The sequence below is a fragment of the Panthera onca genome, chromosome D3 (assembly GCF_046562875.1).
Source record: "Panthera onca isolate mPanOnc1 chromosome D3, mPanOnc1 haplotype 2, whole genome shotgun sequence".
Classification (NCBI taxonomy): domain Eukaryota; kingdom Metazoa; phylum Chordata; class Mammalia; order Carnivora; family Felidae; genus Panthera; species Panthera onca.
In genome coordinates, this window is record NC_138350.1 from 7141645 (window position 1) to 7153651 (window position 12007).

General features: G+C 43.5%; 1 long non-coding RNA gene across 1 annotated transcript; it reads left to right on the forward strand.

The window, feature by feature from the left end:
• The first annotated feature begins 2036 nt into the window (after positions 1 to 2036).
• LOC132665338 (uncharacterized) lies at positions 2037 to 10991 on the forward strand. The gene is made up of 3 exons (XR_009604074.3): positions 2037 to 2761; positions 9536 to 9636; positions 9766 to 10991. It is a non-coding gene; the product is annotated as an uncharacterized LOC132665338 (long non-coding RNA).
• The last annotated feature ends 1016 nt before the right edge of the window (positions 10992 to 12007 follow it).

A 12007-nucleotide genomic window follows, 5' to 3' on the forward strand; every position in this document is an offset into this window, starting at 1 on the left:
CCCAGCCCCTTAATCAAATTAAGGGAAAGAAGAGAGTTTAGATAGGGTTGCTAAATATATTTCTGTTCAGGGGAGGGAGGAAAAGGGAAGAGTTTGCAGGAGGAGGCAAGAGTGTGAAATTCCTTAATGGAATGTGCTCTGAGAGCCTCCTTTCTCTAGAATAAGCCCGGAATCACCTATCTGGATAGAGTTTTCTCTCTGGCCAAGTGCTTTCACAAACATTATCTCATTACGATACAGGCCCGGTGGCAGAGTGCCCACTCCCTGGAAAGGTCTGCCGAGGCCATCGTGCCTCACGAGCTGGCCTGACCCTGCTCTATATATTTCACAGGACACCCTGGCCCCACAGGGGTGACTCGGCTTTCTGTGGAGGATGACACCAACGGAGGGGCCGCTCACAGCTGGAGGTCACAGTTTTCCCTTTTGGGTCCCCCACCACCACCAAATCTGGAATCTTCTGGACATTTTTACTTTTTAAAAATTATAAAGTGCTGATTGTAGAAAATTTTAAAAATATACTAACGTAGGGGCGCCTGGTGGCTCAGCCTGTTGAGTGTCCAACTTTGGCTCAGGTCATGATCTCATGGTTTGTGAGTTCAGGCCCCACATCAGGCTCTCTACTGTCAGCCTTTAAGCATGGAGCCGGCTTCAGATCCTCTGTCCTTCTCTCTCTCTCTGCCCCTCCCTCCCTCCCCCTCTCTCTCTCTCTCTCTCTCTCTCTCTCTCAAAAAATAAATAAAACATTTTTTTAAAAAAGTTTAAGGGGTGGTTGGGTGGCTCAGTTGGTTAAGCATCCGACTCCGGCTCAGGTCATGATCTCACAGTCTGTGAGTTTGAGCCTCACGTCAGGCTCTGTGCTGACAGCTCAGAGCCTGGAACCTGCTTCGGATTCCGTATCTCCCTCTGTCTCTGCCCCTCCCCCGCTCATGCTCTGTCTCTCTCCATCTCTCTCCGTCTCTTTCTCCCTCTCAAAAATAAATAAACATTTAAATTTTTTTTTGAAAAAAAGAAGGGACACCTGGGTGGCTCAAGTCAGTTAAGCATTCAGCTCTTGGTTTCAGCTCAGGTCAGAATCTCACTGGTTGGTGAGTTCGAGCCCCACATCCAGCCCTGTGCTGACAGCTCAGAGTCTGGAGCCTGCTTGAGACTCTCTCTCTCCTTCTCTCTCTGCTCCTCCTCTGCTCTCTCTCTCTCTCTCTCTCTCTCTGTGTCTCAAAATAAATGAATAAACTTAAAAAATAAAAGAAAGTTTTCTAACGTATAAAGAGGGAGACTAACGTCACCCATAGTCCACAACTTAACTCCTGGTAATACCTTGAGGCAGCTCCTTTACATGTTTCTGAATTGCACCCACGTCTCTGTGTATATGCGTGTGTGTTTGCACAAGAGGGACTTTATGCACACCCATTGTTTGTATCAGCGTTTATAATTAATGTGTTTTTGTGTTCTGCTTCATCAGAAATTCTTCTGACATATTACTTTAAAACAGCATGAATTAGAATTTTTTTTCCTTATTAAAAAAGAATACATGTCCATTTTGAAATGATCACCGTTCACACTGATCGAGTCTTATGAGACTGGGAACCCCGCTAATCACTTTACACCCATTATCACAGTTCATTCTCCAAGCAGCTCTCCTTGGTAGATGCCGAGAAACTCCTTTTACAGAGAAGGGAGTGAGGCCTCCCTCCTTTCCCAGAGAGGTAAAGGAGCTCCTCCTGGCCAGCAAAGGGATTTCACACACAGGGTTTCATCAAACTGGCTACACCCATGCCCTTATTTAAATTAGTGATGACATAATCTCCAATATGCATTTATGGTGATTAACCATTCCCTTTTGTTGGACATTTAAGGGTTGGGTTGGTGGGTTTTTTTTTTTCCTTTCATAATGAAGCAATGATAATCTTTGCATAAAATCATCTTTGCTCACATCTCTTGTTATTTCTTTAGAATCATTTCCTAGAAGTGACATTACTGAGTCATCCTTTTTGAAGTCTTGTTACTTATTACCAAGTGCCTTTCCGGAAAGCCAGAAGGCATTCCCAGCGTGTCTGAGGGTGTCTAAGACAAGGTCCTCTTTAAGAGCAGTGCAGTATGGTCGCTGCAAATTGTATGTCTTTGATTGGATTTACATTTCCTTGGTTACTAGTGAGGCTGGACTTATCTTTCACACATCTTTTAACTAGTCGGTGTAGACCCGTGAATAATCGTCACACAGAGCAACTCGTCATTCCTGTCCATACTTCGTTCTTGCTCTCACGCTGTTGATTTTGCCTTTCAGTGCGGACCCAGATAACTTAGGGGTGCCTCCGTGAGGAAAATTGTTTCCTATTCGACATATCCAGAAGAACTTTGTTCTCAGTGAGGACTTGTGTCTCCATTTCGACCCATCACCTCAGCCCCTGCCACCCTGTCAGCTCCCTCAGAGGTGCCCCACCTCAGAAGAAAGGTCAGAGTTAAGATTTCCCTTAACTGAAACTCAATCTGCAAGCTCAAACCATTCTAGAAACAGTATAGGATTTTTCAGGAAGTAACTGAGCTAAAGCCAAAGGGCCCATGCACCCCGCCTTCTCTTCCCAAGAAGTTTCAATTCTTTTTGTTCTCAGGGGAGATGAGAAAGGGAGGGAGGCCAGAAGAAGAAAAGGGGGCTTCTCAGGTGCCCCCTCACTGAGCTTCCTGACAGGAACCTCCTGGGCTCCTGGGTCCCTGAAGAGCCTGCAGTTCTCTGAGTCAGACAGGAATGCACCATCACCTCAGACAGGTGACAGGTTGACAGGTCGTGTAATCCCCTTCCTCCCCCTGGAGGGTCAGAAGGACAGAAGGTGCAGCCCAGCACCCTGCGGGGAGAGGCAGGTGCCAGCAGGTTAGTCACATGCACCCTTGGAGTCCAGAGGGATTCGCGTGAATCCCTCACCTCAGACTCCAGTCCCAAATATCTGTTCCCATCGGGTGAGGCTCCCGGATGCCCGGATGCCTGGTACCCTGTCCTGCCTGCTGCTCCAGGACCACCCAAGGCTTCCTCCAGGCTGTCCTCCAAAGGGAGATTCCTTCCGGGGACTCCTTCCTCTGCCAGGCGCCAGTGTTGTGTTCCCATTTTTCTGCTCCTCACCTCCACTTAGGATCTTTGGCTCAGGTTGTTGGATAGTCAGTTCCTTCAGGTTTTCCCTGCATGGAGCCAGAGATTTTGAACGCTTGCAAGCAGGGGAAGTGAAGAAAGTGGGAATCTGGCAGTAAGACCTTTCCTCAGACTCTTTTTTTTTTTTTTTAATATTTTAGTGTGCATCTCTAGAAATCAAGGACTCCCATTTATTTATTTATTTATTTAGTTACTTACTTACTTATTTATGAGAAAAAGAGAGAGTGGGGGGGGGGGGGTGGAGAGGGAGAGAGAGAAATCAGAAGCAGGCTCCATGCCCAGCCCAGAGCCTGACACAGGACTTGATCCCATGACCGTGAGATCATGACCTGAGCCAAAATCCAGAGTCGGACACTTAACCACCCAACTGAACCACCCAGGTACCCTGCCTCAGACTCTTGACATACACAATTCCTATATGTTTTTACATCAAAATCTTGTCTTTGGCTCTATTCTCTATTTTAAGTCATGTTCCAAAAGCCCCCCCCCCCACCACTACCTTCTTTCACTCTAGCCTATCCGAGCGTCAGAATATGGGTGGGGGTGCTGCACACCATGAAAATGCTGGCACTTGTGAAGCGACGGGAATTATGAAATGCATCAGAAAGCTAAAGATGGCACTCCGCTTATGCTGGTAGGGCTTCAGTGGCATCCTCAACAAATGTCTGGGTACATCCTTCAGGTGGGGCAACAGTTAGAGTTAGGGAAGCAAAGATATAGAAGTCACGCTTCTGACCCTCACCAGATCATAACAAGATAAAGTCGGTCTGCAGGCCGAATGAGTGGTCATCCACAGCACTGTACGAACTCCCAGGAGGGAGAACTCATAGAGGTGAGGTGGCCAGGAAGTCTTCACAGAGGCAGCTCTTCAAGCTGGGCTTTGAACTGAAGGCTAGAGTCAAGACTTGACAAGTGGCTCCCTGGAAGAGGACATCCCAGCAAGGCTGTAGGGAACAAGATAAAACTCAGAGGTGGAAATGCAGCTGGCACCTTTGGAAATTGCGAGACCATTCTAGCTGCTCCAGAACACGCATGAAGGGTTCTGCATCAGTCAGGGCTCCCAGAGAAGCAGAACCAGTAGGAGGTATATAGTAAGAATTGGCTTATGAGATTGTGGGGGCTGGTCAGGAAAACCTGAAACCCATAGAGAGCGCCACCAGAAAGGGGAGACTAGAAGGAAACTCTCTAGCAGGAACAGAAGCTGTTGGATATATATAGGAATTATATATATATATATATATATATATATATATCTCATATCTATATGGTCTCATATTCACCTGTTGATGGACACTTAGGTTGTTTCCATGTCTTGGCTATTATGAATAATACTGCAGTGAACTTGGGAGTGCAGATATCTCAATATCCTGTCTTCATTTCCTTTGGATATATACTCAAAAACAGGATTGCTGGATCATATGATAGTTAGTTCTATTTTTAATTTTTTGAGAAACGTCCACACTGTTTTCCACAGTGGCTGCACCAATTTACACTCCCAACAGTGCACAAGGGTTCCCTTTTCTCCACATCCTCACCAACACTTATCTCTTGACTTTTTTATGACAGCTATTCTAACAGATGTGAGGTGATACTTCATTGTGGTTTTGATTTGCATTTCTCTGATAATTAGTGATTTTTAGCATATTTTCATGTACCTGTTGGCCATTGTATGTCTTCTTTGAAAATCTGTCTACCCAATTCCTCTGCCCTTTTTTTAATAGGATTGTTTGGGCTTTTGCTATTGAGTTGTGTGAGTTCTTTTTATGTATAGATATTAACCCTTCATGAGACATATGGTTTACAAATAGTTTCTCTCACTCCATAGGTAGCCTTTTCATTTTATTGATGGTTTCCTTTGCTGTGTAGAAGCTTTTTAGTTTGCTGTAGTTCCAATTTTTTTATTTTTGCTTTTGTTGCCTTTGTCAGGACTGGTGTCAAGAGCTTACCCCTTATGATTTCTTCTAGGAGTTTTATGGCTTCGGGTCTTAAATTTAAGTCTTTAATTCATTCTGAACTGATTTTTGTGTATGGTATGACACAGGGGTCCCAGTTGCATTCTTTTGCATGTGAGTGTCCAGTTTTCCCAACATCATTTATTGAAGATACTGTCCTTTCCCTGGTGTATATTCTTGGCCATTTTGTTGTAAATTAATTGACCAAATTTGCGTAGATTTATTTCTGGGCTCTCTATTCTATTCCATTGATCTATGTGTCTGTTTTTATGCCAGTATAATGTGTTGATTACTTTAGCATTGTAATATAGTTTGAAATCAGGAAGTATGATGCCTACATAATGTCAACTGATCATGAATGTCAATCACATCTACAAAATACCTTCACAGCAACAACTAGATTAGTGTTTGATTGAATAACTGGGAACTGTAGTCTAGCCGCACTAACACATAACACTGACGATCACAGGTAGCAATCAGAAAGGAAAATAGAAAGAGAGAATGAGGTCAACATGGTTTTTCAAAGCCTGAGGCTCATATACATGAGTAAACTTAAAATTTCCTCCCAATGGAGTTAGATTTCAGGTATCTTTCTCTATTCCCAAATTCTCCAACTGGGTACCTCTTCAGTGGAATCTTAGGGTCTAGAGAGGAAAATTAGGTTCATCATGATCCCTTTTTAGACCTGAAACATCATTTTTCCAAGGCTAAACCAGATAGGTTAGTTAATATGTACAGGTTCCAGACTACCCATGTTTCTAGCACACATAGCACCAATAAGCACTAGGCCTGAGAATTCGTGGGTTAAGAAGGAAGACTATTTCAAAGTTTTCTCTCTCTCTTCCACTCTGTCCATCACTGAAACTAAGGTTCCAGAGGGCAAGAATAATGTTTGAAGGTATTTGTGTCTCCTTCCATACCTGCCACCCTTCCCCAAAAGTCTAAGATGGACCTCTGAACACCCAACAGGTCAAATCTACAGCTGAAGCCCAATGAATTAGGCATAGGTGGGAAGCTGCTGGTGCCACAATGACCCTGGTTCGATGATTCGGGATTCACCAGCTCAGGACTAGTAATGAGCCGGTTTGCTCATTCCTGGAGTGGTCATACAGAAAAAGAAAGACTAAAACTCTCTGGTCTGATATGGAGCTTATGTGGGAGATCTGAGGGAGGACTCCATCCATTCTGTGACTTGGGAATTGAATCATGCATGACTCTGGGCCTTGCCCTGTAAGAGTTTGGTGCTCTTAATGCCTTAGAGCCACAGGTGACCCTGGGGAACAGCTAGGAGGAAGCTTCCACTGAAAGTTTACATCTGTGCACCTGGGCTTCTGAGAGCTGGTTCCATCCACGTCAGTAGCTTCAAGAGCAGAAAAATGACAGAATGAGGCTGATGAACTCCTTCTGACAGTTACATCTGCCTTTCTGGAAGAAAGAGGAGGAAAATAAGAAACAAGTGGCAATGCTTCCCAGATTTAGAAAGTAAAAAAATAGCCAACATGGCATCTGAGATGCTTTGGTCACTGGGATCTTGGGTCCTGTGCCTGAGGCCTGCTCCATCTGGAATCACTCTCAAAGGCCTAACCTAGGGGGTAGAATGGGGTGGCCTAACCTAGGGGTGGAGTGGGGTGGAGCTGCCAGAGCCCAGAGCACCTAGTGTAGCTACAGTTGAATTAGCAGAATAGAGAGCATAGGTGAAAGGTGGGCTCACCAAACTGGTATTGTCCTCAAGAGCAGGACAGTACAGCCAGGATCAAAATGATATGGAGCAGCCTCTAAGAAAAACAGTATGGAGATTCCTTAAAAACATTAAAAATAGAACTACCATATGATCCAGCAATTCCACTTTGGGTATATATCCAAAAGAATTGAAAACAGATCTGGGAGAGCTATTTGCACACCACGTTCCTCGCAACATGTTCACAATGGCCAAGAGAAGGAAGCAACCTAAGTGTTCACCAACGGATGCATGGAGAAAAAAGATGTGGTGTATACATGCAATGGAATTTCATTCAACCTTAAAAATAAATAAATAAATAAATAAACAAACAAATAAATAAATAAGGAGGGGCACCTGGGTGGTTCTGTCGGTTGAAAGTCCAACTCTTGGTTTCAGCTCAGGTCATGATCTCACGGTTCATGAGTTCGAATCCCACATTGCACTGTCAGCGCAGAGCTTGCTTGGGATTCTCTCTTTCTCTCTCTCCCTCTCTGCCCCTCCCCTGATCACACACGCACACTCTCTCTTACTCTCTCTCTCAAAAATAAACTTTAAAAAAAAGGGAAATCTTGTCATATGCTACAGTGTGGATGAACTTTGAGGACATTATGCTAAGTGAGATAAGCCAATTGTAAAAAGACAAATACTGCATGATTCCACTTCTATGAGGTATCTAAAACAGTCAAACTCTCAGAGAGTAGAATGGTAGTTGCCGGGGTCTGGGAGGCTGGGGACAAGAGGGAAGTTGCTGTTACACTGGCATAGAGTTTCAGTTTTGCAAGATGAAAAAGTTCTAGAGATCCGTTGCACAACAAAGTGTATGTAGTTACTACCATACACTTAAAAATAGTTAAGATGGTAAATTTTATGTGATGTTTTTGACTGCAATTAAAAGAAAGGGGGGTGTGGCACTATAAAACCCAATTATGCATGTGCTAAGATTAGCTCAGTAATGAGTCTTGAAGTGGAATCCTGTCTGCTGTGCGGGGTACCCCATACATGGCATGGCAGGCCCCCTGCCCAACCTCACCAAGCCACCTGGTCCACCCAGAACACATTATCTGGAAGAACAAAAGCATCATCTTCATATACATTGGCCATTTCCCATGATTCCCCCAAGCTGATTTTGTTCTAGTATGTTTACAAATCAGTGAAGTACTTCTCCTCTCTAATAATAATGGTAATAACCAGCATTTGCTCAAAACTTACAACAAAGAAATTACATTATATATGATGAGTAAGATGAAAATTAACTGTAGTCAAGCCAATCCCCAAAAGCCCTTTAAATTGCCAGCAAAATACAATATATATATATACATATATATATACATGTATATATATGTGTGTGTGTGTGTGTGTGTATATATATATATATATATATATACGGTTTAGTGTAAACAACCCTCCTATATAGTAGTTCTTATACAAACTAAACTGTTTGAATTATTGTGGTAGCTCAGAGGAACCAAAAGGAAAGTATATATGCAAATGTCTGGATAGTCATATCATTTCATAACTATTGGTGGTGGAGGGGGTGCTGGCGAGTGAAGTTTTTGCTCATCTGCGGGTTTTACTCGGTTCTCTCTTTTTTTACTTTTTAAAGTTTAAACCTTTATTTATTTTGAGAGAGAGAGGGAGAAAGAATCCCAAGCAGGCTCCATGCTGTCGGCGCAGAGCCTGATGTGGGACTTGAACTCACAAACCCTGAGATGATGACCTGAGCTGAAATCAAGAGTTGGACGCTTAACTGACTGAGCCACCGAGGCGCCTCTTGTTTCTCTTTTAATATTAAGGCTCTATAAAAACCTGACAATTGAGAAATTGTCATCAGCCAATATTCCCACAGTGCCAAATCCCATGGCAATGCTTTCTTCAAGGTACGAGCAGCCTTCACAGTCTGAAAGAGGAGGTGGGACCTATCACACAGAGATGAGTTCTCTACGGTGCAAACCAGTCTATTTCCAGGCACCGGCAGTGCAAAATTTGGCAGCCCTAAATGAAGTCACATCAATTTTGGAAGCAAGGGGGAAAAAACAGCTAAGTGTTTTAGGGAAGAGAGAGAAAGTGAAATCCTCATCTTTGATTTGGTCTGGGAAATCCGACATTGTAAACTTAATAATATGGATTACAGAGGAAGGGGAACAATGAGGATTTCAGCTTTTCCTGTGTTGTTCTACTTATTTATTTAAATATACATATATATAATTAGAGAGCAAGAAAAATGAAGTAGCTGTAGATGTAGATAAAGATATAACTAAACCTAAAAATTTTTTTTAAAAAAAACAACGTAATTGTGAGTAAAAAAAAGCAATATGCAGGAAACACACAGAATTGGTGAGGTCTGTATGTACGATTAGAAAATGCAAAACAGTACAGTTTGCAAAATTGCTTATGGAGATACGTATAGATATTTATCTTTGGTAAAAATATAAAACTGTGCATGAGGAAGACAAACTCTGAGTTCAGGATAGAAGTCTCCACTGAGAAAGAAAGGAGGAGGAATTCACAGAGCTCACAAGGACTCCGATTGTGCCAAGCGTGTTACATTTCTTCAAATGGATGATGGGTATATGAGTGCTTATTATATAATTATTGTACTTTTTTATATGTCTGGCATATTTCTTACTAAAAAAAGGAACATATGAAAAATATGAAGCCTCTATATACTCAATAATGTTAGCAGATGTGTTTATTGTTGTACGATTGACCCCAATGATTTGTTTCAAGGAGGCTGGATCTTAAGAGGAGCCTAAGATAAAGGTGTGTGTCTGTCCACCAGCTCTACCAAGTGCTATGCTGCACACTTCACTTGAGGAAAGCTGCCTGAGGTAGGTTCTATTTTCCACATCTCACCAAAGAGGGACTAGGGACACCGATTAAGTAGTTTGCCTAAGAGCATACATTCCTCACCAGGTGGCTGCAATTCCCTGAATTTGTTTTCCTACAATTTCCAAAAGGTGGTATTTTGGAAGACCTGTGATAACTCTGAATCATGAAACTGGAGGAACAGAACAAATCACAAGTTAAAACATACCTAACGTCTGCCAGAAAGTACCCCCTGAGAGCATCATTAGCCTGAAGTCGGGATCTAATGCACTAAGCCCTTCCCTTCCCTCTTAACCCCAATCTCTTTAATTGACATTTAGTTGCCTGCGGTCAGATCTCTTTCAATCCCAGTGCCTACAGGCTCCTGATCTTGGGCGACTGGGACAGCTAGACCTATCTTTTCTTAGGCCCACTCTTGCTTTATTTCCCTTTTTTTGGTGTGTGCATACTGCTTTAATTGGGCAATCTTTGTGCCATTCTCCCATTAACGTCGGTGGGGAAGTGAGTAATCAAACTCTCAATTGTAAACTTCGATAAGATAAGGTCAGCAAGACGTGTGGTCCTGAGATGGCACCCCGCACCCGCAAGGGAAAATGACTCTCGGTGGCTCTCATTGTTTTGGGGCTTGTTTGCGTTGCTGTGCACTTGTAATGGAAAACGAATAAAAATAAAAATCCCGGGGCCCATTTTGGCGCGCGCTTGGGAAGTTAATCCCACTGTCCTGGCAGAATTCCAGCTCAGGTCACTGCATTCTGCTGGCGGAAGCCGCCTCATGCGGTTTTCAGTGGATGTCACTTTCTTCTTTGCATCCTTCTCAGGGCTCCGTGTGCAGCGCATTCAACAGCTGGCCCTTCCCCACCTGCAGGAGCTACAGTTCTGCAGAACTCAGAATGACCCCTGCCTCTTCCCCGGGCAGGAAATTAACCTGCTCCAAGGACCAGCCACTGAGATATTTGCTGCAGTCAAGATCTATATGAATGTGTCTTTCTCTGAGTGCCTTTAAGCAGCCACAGAATCAGATTACTCTCCTTAAAAGATTTTTCAAGGAATCACACAGTTTCTTACAAGTCTCTAATGCATATATTCCCTCCATTTGTTTTGTAACGTTTTGTTATGCAAACTAAAAATGTCTCCTTATCTGAAGTACTTAGAAATTTATCTCCCTTCCACTCATATATGCTTATTGTTGCTGCTTTTGTTTTCACAGATTTTTTTTTCTAGTGTTTAACTCTTTCCCCTATGAAATGTATTGCATTTTATGGTGTGAGGAATGGTTCTAACTAGTTGTTCCCCCATACAAATAATCTTCTGTTCTTTTTTTTTTTAATTTTTTTTAAGGTTTTATTTTTGAGACAGAGAGAGAGCATGAACGGGGGAAGGGCAGAGAGAGAGGGAGACACAGAATCGGAAGCAGGCTCCAGGCTCTGAGCCATCAGCCCAGAGCCCGACGCGGGGCTCGAACTCACGGACCGCGAGATCGTGACCGTGACCTGAGCTGAAGTCAGACGCCCAACCGACTAAGCCACCCAGGCGCCCCAATAATCTTCTGTTCTTAACAATGTTTACTGAATGGCAGTTTCCAATTGTGTGTCTTCCGCAAATGACTTAAACCTGTCTGACCATCAGCTTTCAGGATCTGGGGAGATAGGAATGACACCTACCTGACAGGCTTATCCCAAGGATGGAGCAAGCCAGCACGTGAAAAGGTCCTAGCACGTTGCATGCATGGCAGATATGTGTTTAATAAATGATGTCTTCCTTTTAGTCTCCTTTCCTTCCTTTTTGTCTGCATCCGCCTATTTTCTCCTAGAGCCCTTTTATGTACCACTGAAATCAAGCGTCTCTAGAATGATCCAAATGTTGTCTATCCCAGGTTATATATTAGGAAGCTACTAAGTAGAAGGGTTGGGGGAAGTGGAGGAGGTAGAGGGCAGTGAAGACACTTTTCTTCAAGGGACCCCACCTAACAACACTTGCACTTTCTTTGCTTGCAAATGACAGGCTGTTTCTGCAGCCTCCTCTGTCCCCACGTCAGAGGATCCCTCTTAGAGGCTGCTCTTCTGAGGCCTTAAAATGCTCCCCTCCCCAAGTTGCCATGTCAGATGTTTAAGGGAAATCTGATTTTTTAAGGACAAGGCTCTATGTGTGGGTTGTTTTATTTCGGGGGTAGGGTGGGGGTAGGAGTTGGCCATGGGTTTGCTGCATTCCAGGAAGAGGGAGGACTCTGCTCTCCTCCGATGAGTCATGGAAGAGAAACGTCTAATGTTTGCAAACATCTCCAGCCAAGCCTTTGCTTTCTTGGACTCCACCCATCCCCCCCTACATCTGTGCAGATTGGACCCACCTGAGAAGATTCAAAAGCGAAGCTTGAAG